At 26.1% G+C, this 12144-nt stretch overlaps 1 long non-coding RNA gene and 2 pseudogenes across 1 annotated transcript; 2 read left to right on the top strand and 1 right to left on the bottom strand.

Annotated features, from left to right (window-relative positions):
• The first annotated feature begins 1048 nt into the window (after window positions 1-1048).
• Window positions 1049-4472, top strand: LOC149060816 (nurim homolog; annotated as a pseudogene).
• Window positions 4473-7625: 3153 nt separating this feature from the next.
• Window positions 7626-10206, top strand: LOC149060814 (uncharacterized). Its single transcript, XR_016189405.1, has 4 exons — window positions 7626-7850; window positions 7914-8045; window positions 9929-10006; window positions 10084-10206. It is a non-coding gene; the product is annotated as an uncharacterized LOC149060814 (long non-coding RNA).
• LOC149060815 (uncharacterized) lies at window positions 8561-9517 on the bottom strand (annotated as a pseudogene).
• Window positions 10207-12144: the final 1938 nt, after the last annotated feature.

Below are 12144 nucleotides of genomic sequence, written 5' to 3'. Positions count from 1 at the left end.
TTTTTAGAATATTTTAATTTCCAAAGAAGTTATGTAAAATATTACGATTTAAAAGTTCTTATAACTCAATAACTCACAGATTAATATATGCTCAACATACATTTACGTGCGTGAGGGTGTGTTAATTTACTTTTTGTGTATTTGGGTAGTATTGTGAAAACTTGTTCATTTTTGAAATTTATATTTTTAATTTAATTACATACACCTTAACCTGTGTGTACTATGTATGATGTATATACTTGTATATACATATATATATATATTATTTTTATTAATTTATTATAAACTAAATTGGATTATCATAAAAGAGACCATACTATTTTAAACAAGACTTGTGGTGAATGATGACCCTAACTATATATACGTTTCGGACGGTTCTACTGCAAGGAGGATTAATAGGTTATCCATTTACCTTGGGTTTTCAGTTTTATCAATACTAATTACCAATTACCATAATTATGTATAAAAATACTATTTTTATAAATCTGTGAACAGATAATAGCTTTGTTCTTTCGGTTCTTTGGCAATACCTACTCAAGGTTTATTCTTTCAAAGAGAGGCCGATGGGAGTGTAGACACTGTAGACACTTGATAAATGCACTTTCTTCTGTGGTAATACCATAGATCTTAAATACTACTCAAGACTCAACCAAAATTTAAGATAATAAGTAATAAGATTAATATTATATTCTGTGATTATTTGGCAGTCCAAAAATAGTACTTGTTAACTGCAGATAATAATTGATTTTAAATTTGTACTAATATGATACAAACAAGTACATATTAATTGTGTTTAAAAGTTAATTATCAACACTCGAAATCGTTATTGTTGCAAACCTGCTTAACTATTTATTGGTAATTATCTTTACTAACGTCATATTCTGAACCGTTGTAAGTTTGTAACGACTAACGAACGACAGTAGTCCAGCTGGTGTCCGGTAGTCCACCTACAACTAGCTACAACAACTATTCTACTAATAATAAGTGATAAAAATATTAAAAATTGTTTTTCGACATTGATAAACATTAGGTACTTAATAGTTAATAACACAATACTCAAATATTTTACTATTGCTAATAGATCTCGATATTATACAGGACGTGCTGCACTACTACGTAATATAACGATGTGTGCAATTAATATATCATTTTAGTTCTTCAACAAGTTCAGATGGTTCGTGTTTGGCGGACGACGATGGATATGGGTAATACGACAGTTTTCCGAGGACGCGGTAGCAATGGTAGCATCTGTTGTATATCGATAGCTATAATCTCCGTGATCACCGGCATTTACGTTACTATTGTGTCCGTCTTGCGTTTCGGCCTTTTCCTCGTCGGTTTCAACACTGCGCTGCCATCCGATAATGATTTATTACCATCCGGTTCAAGTAAGTCGGAAGTTGGGGTTGTTGGTGTGTGTTACGAACCTGCAGTATTCTTAATTTTTAATTGTTATCTATTGGTATAGCATTCCAGGGAGAGATCTGGAGAATGAAATATAATAGACAATTATAGACAAATGAAGTTGCCCCTTGTAAATTATAATATGTGTTAATTTAATTAACTGTTTACTAAATACATATTTAAGCTAGCCAGTTATAGGTCAAAGTACCTAAGAGTATATATTATATCCATTGAATTAAATTTTAAAATATTAAGTCTCCTGACTTCAGCTAATTAATATTTAATGTTCATCTATATGATTGTAATTATATTTTTATGTTATTACTGATGGACTCATTATAAACTCTTAGAATTTTAAACAGTATTAGTAACATAAATATAATACAATAAAGTCAACACATATAACACAATAAAAATCACAAAATATTTATATAAGATTTATTATCAGTAGTAAAGTACTATAATAACCAAACACTTAATAATAATATCTAATAAACAATGCACCTACTGCCACTAGTAATTAAAATTATCCACCACAGAAACTATATACTTGGTGTAAGTAGTAAAACAGGAGAATAAGTCAATAATGTTTATTTTTAAGTTACACAATTCAATCAGTTGTGAATAAATGTGTATCTTTAAAATAATATTTCTATTAAAAATTCCTTTTGTAGGTTATACTCGTATAATTATATCAATTAAAAATTTAAGAATTTACAAGTCCATTAATTATTATTAATACTTCATATATTTATAATCTTGATTTAGATAAATTATTCACAACATTGTCTTTTGGTAGGTGTTATAAAAAATAATGTTTTTATCATGAGAGCATCATGATTCATGTTTCATCACCTAATTTAAATGTTCGAGATATTTTTATTGTGGTTTTATTTATATTCAATTTTTATACCAAATATTGTCAAAATTTGAATTTTAAATGCTTCACGATTTGCGCCTAATATATATATATATATTCAGTTTTCAATATCGTTTTTTGTTCATTATTATTTTTGTTTTGTAAATATGTTAATTGACTTTTCAATAAGTTCATATAATAAATTGTAAAAAAAGATTGTAATTCTTATAAACCTACCTATTAATTATTATAGTACATTTTGTATGCTATTTATATGTGGATGTATATTATGATTTATGACTAACTATATTTTAAAAACCCAATTGTTTTAGGTATTTATTTTAGGATAATTGTGAACTGGACAATCGCAACTTGTTATTTATATTTACCTTCAATAGTTGGGGTTGTCATTAAACGTATTGGCAACTCATGTGGATTGCCTGATTGTTATTTCAAATTTACTAAAATTGTCTTGCTTTCAACTATTTTAAACGTAAAAACTAGTTACTAATTAACAATTTTTTTTCTTTTTTGTACAATAATTCGGTATCATGTAATTAGGTATAAACATATTTTTGTTAGGGAGTTATTGGCTTTTGGCAAGAAATTCCCGAGATATGCTTGTGGAATCTGAACATAATAAATTATGCTGAAATTATTTTCTTTTATTTGCATTGTTCCATGTGGATTATATTATTTATGATTATGTTAGCAATTGATATTACCGAGATAATAGGACTCAACCCGGTAAAGTAAAATAAATGAATTTATTATATTTAAATTAAATTAGATGGATTAATTTCAATTTATCATTTTAAAATTATTTGAATAAACACTAAAAAATGTTTTCTCTAATTTTGATTATCTTTAAAAACTATGTTGTTATCCCGGTTGTTATTTACTCCGTACATAATTCTCGCAGTCATAATTCTCAAGTTGGTGCCTGCCTATTCCTATGCCTGCTTATTTCATAAACTATAAAACATCCATTCAACTTTTAAAACATTTCTATCAATACATTAGATAATTAAAAAAAAACAATTAAGAATTTAAGATGCACAAAATTAGAATATACAAAAATTTGTTAATATAATAATACACTACTTTTTTTTTTATTATTCTGTTGATTATTCAGCTTTCTCACTAGGTATGGTAAATTGTATTGATTAAAATATATGTCTTTCATCATAATGTTCACATACTATTATCTATTTTTTATTCACTATTATCATTATTATTTATTTATGTAACATTATAATGCACAACATTTATAATTATTTTTTTTTATAATTTACATTTTTAAGGGTTTTAAAATTTGCGAAGGGCTCTATTTTCAATTACATAATCTATGTAAAATATGTTAACATGAATTTTATCCCATAAATATTAAATATATTGAAAGAATATTATTTTAAGTTCATGTAAATAATCAATTATTTACTAATATATTGAAATACGTTTCATACCTATATTAGACAATTTATTTTTCATAATAGGTATTATGCACATTCTAGTATAAGCTTAAATACATAAATGTAGTAAAATATGTAGTACGAATTTTCAATTATTAAATAGTTTTGTAATCGATAAATTTTTTTCCACAGATTTTTTATTATTATTTGATTAATGAAAATTATTGTTCGTTGAAATCCCGACAATTTGATCGATTATTATCAAATATGGGATTCCCAAGTTCCTCATGTCTTCTAATTATGGTCTCAAAAATTAATGAGGTACGTTCAGTATTATAGGTACCATATATTATTTATTGGATCACATAATAAGTAATAAGTAAAATAATTTTCACAGTTTTGATAGATTGTTATTGGCTGTAGTTTGGACCATAGGAATATTGTCATGTAATCAAACAGACGATAGAGATATAAATTATGTTGCCAAACAAATTGAGAAAAAAAAGACATGGATGTATTATTCAGAGAGGATAACATTTTCACCATTAAAATAAATTGTATCGTTAATTAGATAATATTTACAGTCCTATACATCTACTATTACATTTAAAGGCCTTATATGTTTTCAATATTGAGTTTTACTCACAATATAACAAATTGTAATTTGTAGGTTTAAGGAAAAAATGCGTATGCGGTGATATTTAAAAATATTTTATGTTATACTGTTGATTTCATATCATCTCATTGGTAGGGAATACAGTGGCTTAATTTATGTCAGAAAAGTATATTATTCAATATCTGAGCAACCAATAATTGTTTTGATTTATTCAGTTAAAAAAAAAATAATTTCTATATTTTTGATTAAATAAAAATTTTATAATTAATTATATAATATTTATTTGTAATACTTTGTTTTGTAATAATTTAAAAATATAAAAATAATCGAATCCACTTTGGTCATAGTTATCTTTCTATGTTATTATTGTTATTAACGAATACAAATCGTTGTGGAAACTCGATGTGTCTTGTTTAAAAAAAAAATTAGTACATTTTCCTGTTCGTGTCATTAAAATAATTTAAACTCGTGTTTTTCGTGTATAACAAATTGATTAACTACCTAATAATTAATATATATCATATTACATAATTTGTCTCATGAAGAAGTGACGACCGGTGTTAAATAATCGTATGTCATGAGAAAAAACTTTAAAAATTCATCTATTTATCAACGAAACTAAACCCACCACACATTTTCTGATGTATCTCCAACATTTTTCAACTTTTTATTTTAAAGCTATTCTTTTTGTGCTATCAAAGTATCAACTAACAATGAGTACCCAGAGTAATACCTACCAATCTCAAGTCTAAGTGGGATATAATACCAGCGTCGTAGGCACCATTTGCCAGGGGCAAAATTATATCAAAGGCGCAATCGAGTGGCATTCTCAATTCAAATATTATAATCTACAAAATTAAAAATAATACCTGTCGGTTTTTTATTTTAAGCGTAATTTAATGAGGGACACAAATTTGGTTTACTGCTAGGGTCGTTTCTGTTTCTTGCTACAATTCTGTATTATACTAGAGTCTATTAGGAAATTTATATTCAATTTAATTTATTAAATATAGGTACTTAGTAGTCTAGGTATCGAACAACATGTATGTGACATAATAATATATCTATTGACTACTATAAGTTATTTTATTACAGACTAATTGCCAATTGGTAACAATTGTTTATGATGGTATAATATGTGATGATGGCTGATACAGTATACAGTATACTATACCTTGTACCAAATAAGAGCGCACCAAATTTACGTAACAAAACCGGTTTTGCCTGTGGCCGGCCGGTGCGCTCTTATTTGACACGGAGTATAGTATAGTGCTGATATAATACAGTTAAAATTTAACTTTTCTAATTCTAACTAATCTAACTTATTTATAGTAGTTTTTTGTATAGATGACCAATATTTTTGTGATAACATTTATTTATTTTTATTCCTTCGGCTGGCTCAATTTTTTTTTTTGTGAAATATTTTACAAGCAGTTTTGTATCGTACCAGCCATCATCAGGAACTTAGTAGACACTTGCAGCTGTAATTCTTTGTAGACGAGCGCCGGTCGCCGCCGCAACGCTGGCATTATGTTGTGCAGCTGCAACGCAACGATGACGTCGTATTCATGCGCCCCTGTTACCCCATTTACCATTTAAAGGTAAAAACTAAAAATCTACGGGACAATAAAGGGTATAACACGATTGAGAATGGTCCTTATCAGCCATACCTTTTTTAATGACACGATTGAGAATGTTTTTACCTGTTAACTTTTGCAACGTTGCCACATTATTAAAAATACAAAATATACAATATATTTAATAGATATCAATTACTATATTTCTTTGAGTTTTTGGTTACAGAATAATAAACTTATGTGAAATTAAATTTGATAAATAAAAATAAACACACACATTATTGTAAAATCAATACATTTATCACTTATTTGTCAGCTTAAGGCATTTTTTAAATATTAAAATCAAAAAAAATATATATTTATTTATAACATATTTTTATTTTTATTTGTCAGTTTAAGATTAAAAATATTGAAAAAAATCAATTCATACCAAAATCATAAATCAAAACAATTATTATAAACAAAAAAAATCAGTAACAGTTCAATACACCAAAAAAAGATGCATCAAAATCCCAGCCCTAAAAATGTTTTCTAAAATTTAAGATAAATGACAATGTCGCTCGAAAAATCATTCTCAATCGTACAACACCGTAACAACAGTCAACATTGAACGGAAAAAGGTTCTCTCGTTCCTCGGATAGTCCTGTGAGTTGTGCTTTTTTCCCATAAACTATCTTGATGACTGATATAGTGATATGTACGTCCCGCTAGAAATATTTGATTACAGTATTCAAGGGTTCCCAAAAATCTATTGTTAATCGTCAATTTGTACTCAAGTTGTCAGTTGTCTATCTCAACCCTGAAAATCTATTGCTAACGTCCAATTGTGTGTTAATTAAATTATATTGCTTATCCGATTATCAAATATATATTGTTGTTTGATTAATGTATTTTGTACTTTTCTGACCTATGAAAATATCTATTGCCACTGTTCAATTTCTTTATTTATTACTTATTCAAATTTAAAAAAATCTATTGCTACTGTTAAATTTCTTTTTTTTATAACTAATTCAATTTTCATAAAATCCATTGCTAAAAATCAAAATTAATTCAATATTAATTTACTCATTTAGTTGGTCTGTCATACAGCTCAAGTCTCACGTTTTTCTACCGGTGTGTGTGCGTGACATATTTCGAACTTTTGTAGAACACACTAGTGATGTATGTCGATGATTGAAAAGGGCGCTGTTGCAGTTTAGGGTATACGTCGTCCTACCAAGTTTCAGTTCCGGTCTTATTTTTATTATTGTTTAATGTTTCTAAAAATCACAAGTTTTGATTTATTATTATTATTATTATTTGTGTCATAATGTCCAGGATGCTTATTGCTTACTATTATTATTGTTATTATTATACATATTTTTTGTGTATAATATACCCTTGTCGCACTGCGTCCGTAAGATTAGTTATAATATTATGTTGTATATTAAAGTTTACACTGTGGGTAACCCCTCCCGCTCCCATCCACCACACAAATGCTGTTGCTGACAATCGCAATAATCACAGAATCGGTAACGGCGCAAACAAACCTTTTAATAAATGTTTTTTTTTTTTTTTTAATTTCCATCCTGGCGGGTAGAATGGATTAATTTTGAATGATATTTTGAATAAAACTAGGTTTCAATCAATTCTGCGGCTACACTGTTCAATAGTTGTTTAATCATTATATTTTGATAACGGAATTATCGTAATCTATACTCAGTATATTAATCACGAACTAAAATACTATGATAGTATGATCTACATTTTGGTAGGTATTTACTATTTAGCACAGACTTCTATACTAAGTATAGTTATACTATAAGTGGTATTTACTATTTAGTCTTAGTATCTTGGTCCGTGACATTTTAGTGTTTTACAGTCAATTTAACATAAAATTGTTTTTGTAATGATTAGCCGTGATCCGTGCAATTACCTAATTATGGAAGTTCAATCAAGAAAACACACTAGAAATGTAATAAGAATAACACTTAAGAGTTAAGGTAATCTTAAAATCGTAATGGTATTAGTTAACTAGGTAATTGCAATTAATATTTTTTTTATAGAATTATTCAAGAAAGAAAAATTATGTTTTTATTAAATCTCCAAAATTCATATAATTGTGCAAGTTTAATGAATATAATATGTAAGAGGAAAATTAATCTTTTGATTTTTATGTATACTCATAAGGACATAAGGTATATAATATATATGATATTAATGAATATTTCTTAAATTTGTATGTATTTTATAAAATCTATAATATCCTTAAGTGGATGTTACCGCACTGTTTGTTTTATCTCTAGCCCAGTCGCAACATACATAAAACATGTTTATCCAGAATCAATTTTTTGTATATTTTTGAGAATATGACCTATTAATTTTTAGATATAATGTCTCAAAATAATTGAAACATAATTTGTTTGTTGAAGGATCATGTCAATGTGTATTAGTTGGACCACAAAAATTTTATTATCCAAATAGTTGGCCATCATATTAGGTATTAAACAGTGAATTAGAAAAAGTAACTGATGCAGTGTCATAATTCTATGTAGTAATGGAAATAACAATAACTAGTTGGTGATAACCAAAAGAATATAATTTTTATGTCTATATTATGTACATATATTATATATATATATATTTAGATTGGATGACAAGTGAAATCTGGTTTTCAGAACTTACACGTACAGTATCTAGACATTTATCTAAGTTAAATATATACCAGTATATTTAAACATTTTAACAGATTTCCACACCACCTTAGCATTGTATTCAACAAAACTGGAGGTACTGCATTTTGGCGCGGTTTTTTATTGTGGTTTCCTAACCCACAATACAAACAAATATCTCTCATGAAATCAGATTTTTCCAACAATAGATCTTTTAACACCTTTCTAAATATCATTTCCTGGGCTGAATTCTTTATTGAATTTTACGTTGTTAATCTTATTTTTCATCATACACTCTGCATAATACAACACATAAACTCCACAGTTATAAGTTATAACCATCAGTTAGTTTAGAATAATCAGAAAATAGTTGAAAATTCATCTCAGGCCACGCATTTCCTATCTCCCCGTACACATGATTTTTTTTCAGTTCACTTAGTATGGACACAAAATTATGTCTACATTTATTATATTCCATAGTTTCGAATGGGTCAAAGAAATAGAATTGATTATCAAAGTCTGCAAACATAATTACCCAATGATTTCCATTTACATGTAATGGCATTACAAGTAAACTCTCTTTTGGAACAACTATAGTATCCAAATTTTAAATCTTTTTTGAAGGATCATTATTTAAATGACCCGTTACATCACAGCTCAATATTTTTTTATTTTATTTATAAACTCGCAATATGTTTCTCTCATTAATTACACCCAGTGCTATATTAATCACAAAATTACTCAACCACATTTTTTAATATTTTCACGTGTATATATTGATAGTGTGTCAAAGTCACTGAACAATAACTCATGGCATTGAGTTATGTCTTTAACACCATTATAAATGCCAAAAACATTATCCAATTGTCTTCCGTTTACTAAATATACATTAACATTATTATAATAAAATAAATGAGACAAATAAGTAAAACAACAAATTCTTAATGATAATAATAATAATATTGAATTAATCTACAGTTCCACAAGCTAATGACCATTGCTGCTGAAGCCTCAAAAAAAAAAATAATAATAATAATAATATTGTATTTGGTTCTCAGAAAAATTATGTTTTAATTTTTATCATGAATATTGAATAATAAATATTTTCAGTAAATAAAACTTAAATTTTTAATCTCATAAAATATCCATGACATTAATTCTAACTTCGCCAAACATAACATTAATAATAATTAATATATACATTACACTTAATACCTAGGTGTTATATTTAATGATTTTGATTTTATTAATTGAAATAAGCATATTATTAAACATAAGTACTACTTAGCAAACATATATTTTTATATTTTATACTTGTTGTCCGTGAATCTAAACAATAATAAAGGTATTATCATTATGTTAAACTACTAAAAAAGTACTTTTAATTCATTGATTAATCTATGTTTCAGAGCAACAACGATCACTGTTAAGGATAAGGCCTCCCAGGCCAAAAAACAGGAGATTGGGCTGCTTTAGGACCTCATGTTGTAAGTTTCAAATAGATTTTAGTACACAAATACACAACACTGTTGAAAACAGAAATTAATAGTATTTTCTGTTTTAGATGAACCAGAAACAACTGAAAAAAAAGTGTCAAAAAATAGGTAATTATTTAAAAAAAAAATGTTACCTATTTGTAACAAAAACTTGACTTTTTATTATACCTATATGAAACCTAATTTCAAAGAAAATAGGAACAACAATTTAGTTTGGTAAATTACTTGCAAGTGTACCTACACTTATATATTCATTATTAATTTTTATGTAAAAGGTAAATGATTTAACTCTCTAATTGGTTACAATTTTTTTTTAACGAAACATGAATAAATAATTTATTTATAAAGGTAACTGAAATAAATATAATATTATAATATGTTTACAATAAATTATAAAATAATCAAACGATCAAATAATAATTAGCTCCATAAGTAATATATAATGCATATCTTAATGACACTGATTGAATTCTATTTCCTAAAGTCTTAATGATGGTAGGCGTAAGATTGGATAAATCTGTTATGTAACACCAAATTGTGATTTAGAACTTAGTTTTACTCCATATAAACAAACAATTAAAATATTAACTTTAACTTTAACTATGTAAAATAAAATAAACTAAATGATTACACCAATACATTATAAGATATAAATTTAGAATTGATATTTTTGTTTTTTTCTTCTCAAAACTTGGCATCAGCCATATAAAATTTCATATACCTTGATCAATATAATTTTTTGTGATTTCTTAAAATTCTTATGGTTTCTGAAATACATGTGTAAAATGTAAATAATTATTAATTATGTATTATATTAAATGAATACAGCAAGGATACTGTAGGGGAGTCTGGGTACAATTACAACATTTTTGATAATATTATTTATTTCTAAGAAAATACAAACTTTTATGCTCAAATTCTGCACTCATTTGATTAAATAACTTATAAATTATAATCTTTATAAATATGTATATATTATATAACATTTTCTATCAGTCGATAATAAATACTGCTTCAAATCATGACACAATAAAGACTGCCAGGTGGATCAAGAAGTTAGTCAGTGTTTGCATTACAAACACATGGATCAAGCTAATGCATTTGTTATCGTCACAAACAAAAACACAACAGACCATTACAATACTTTGATTTTTCATATTAAAACTTGGAAAAAGAACTTAGAAAAATGAAAACAATGATAAAGCAGGATCGTTGTCAAACTTCCATAACTTACAACATAAAAAATCATTAATATGAAAATCTTGTGAATCAAAAAATTGTATCCCTAATTTGTTCTTTATTTTTAGACTTAACACCATGTGTCATTTTTGAAATTAATAACTAATAACCGTTTTAAATTAACAAAATATATTTATGTTGTGGTCAAAATTTTATGTTGCGGTCAAAATTCACGAGCTTACTTAAATATATGTCAATTTACAATTATTAATATTTTACTTACACTTAGTTTGACTGGATGAAGCTCCATACATAACCTTACCTTGGACTAGGATATAAGGTCGCATTTGAAATAGACACAGTGATCCTGATACACACAGGAAAAAAAACCTTGGTATTATTGATAAAAATATAGATTTGATCAACACAATATTTGTCACTGTTCAGTTAACAAACAGATTTGTCCAACTAACAACATTAAAGTGTCAATTTATGATCATCTTGAAAAATAACAAATATTTTATCATATTGATTAAATTTACATTATTAATTTGATCACATAATATTGTCATGGCTAACACTATTTAAAAAAAATATCTGATCAATACAATAAAATATATTATTAATAAGATACATTATTTGATAAACAAATCAAAAGAAAATTATTGTCAAGATTAATAATTTTATCATTTCAATAAAATATATTTGTTACTGATAAAAAAATAATCTGTTCATATCCAACAAATAGGTTTATTTTATAATTTCAATAAAATTTTCTGATCATATAATAACTGAAATTATTATTGCTGCATCAAAAAGTGGTAAGCAAATTTCAAATAATTTATAGGTTTTTAGGTAATGAAATAAAAAACTATCGTTCATTTAAATATTTAATACATTTTATTTTATTTAGTATATGTTTTTAAATTGTATTAAACATAAAGAAATAT

Source organism: Diuraphis noxia, unplaced genomic scaffold, assembly GCF_037042655.1.
Source record: "Diuraphis noxia isolate RWA-SAM2 unplaced genomic scaffold, SU_Dnox_SAM2 contig0001, whole genome shotgun sequence".
In the NCBI taxonomy this organism is placed as follows: Eukaryota; Metazoa; Arthropoda; class Insecta; order Hemiptera; family Aphididae; genus Diuraphis; species Diuraphis noxia.
Note: the sequence above shows the minus strand (reverse complement) of the source record. Positions and strands in the feature narration are given on the sequence as shown.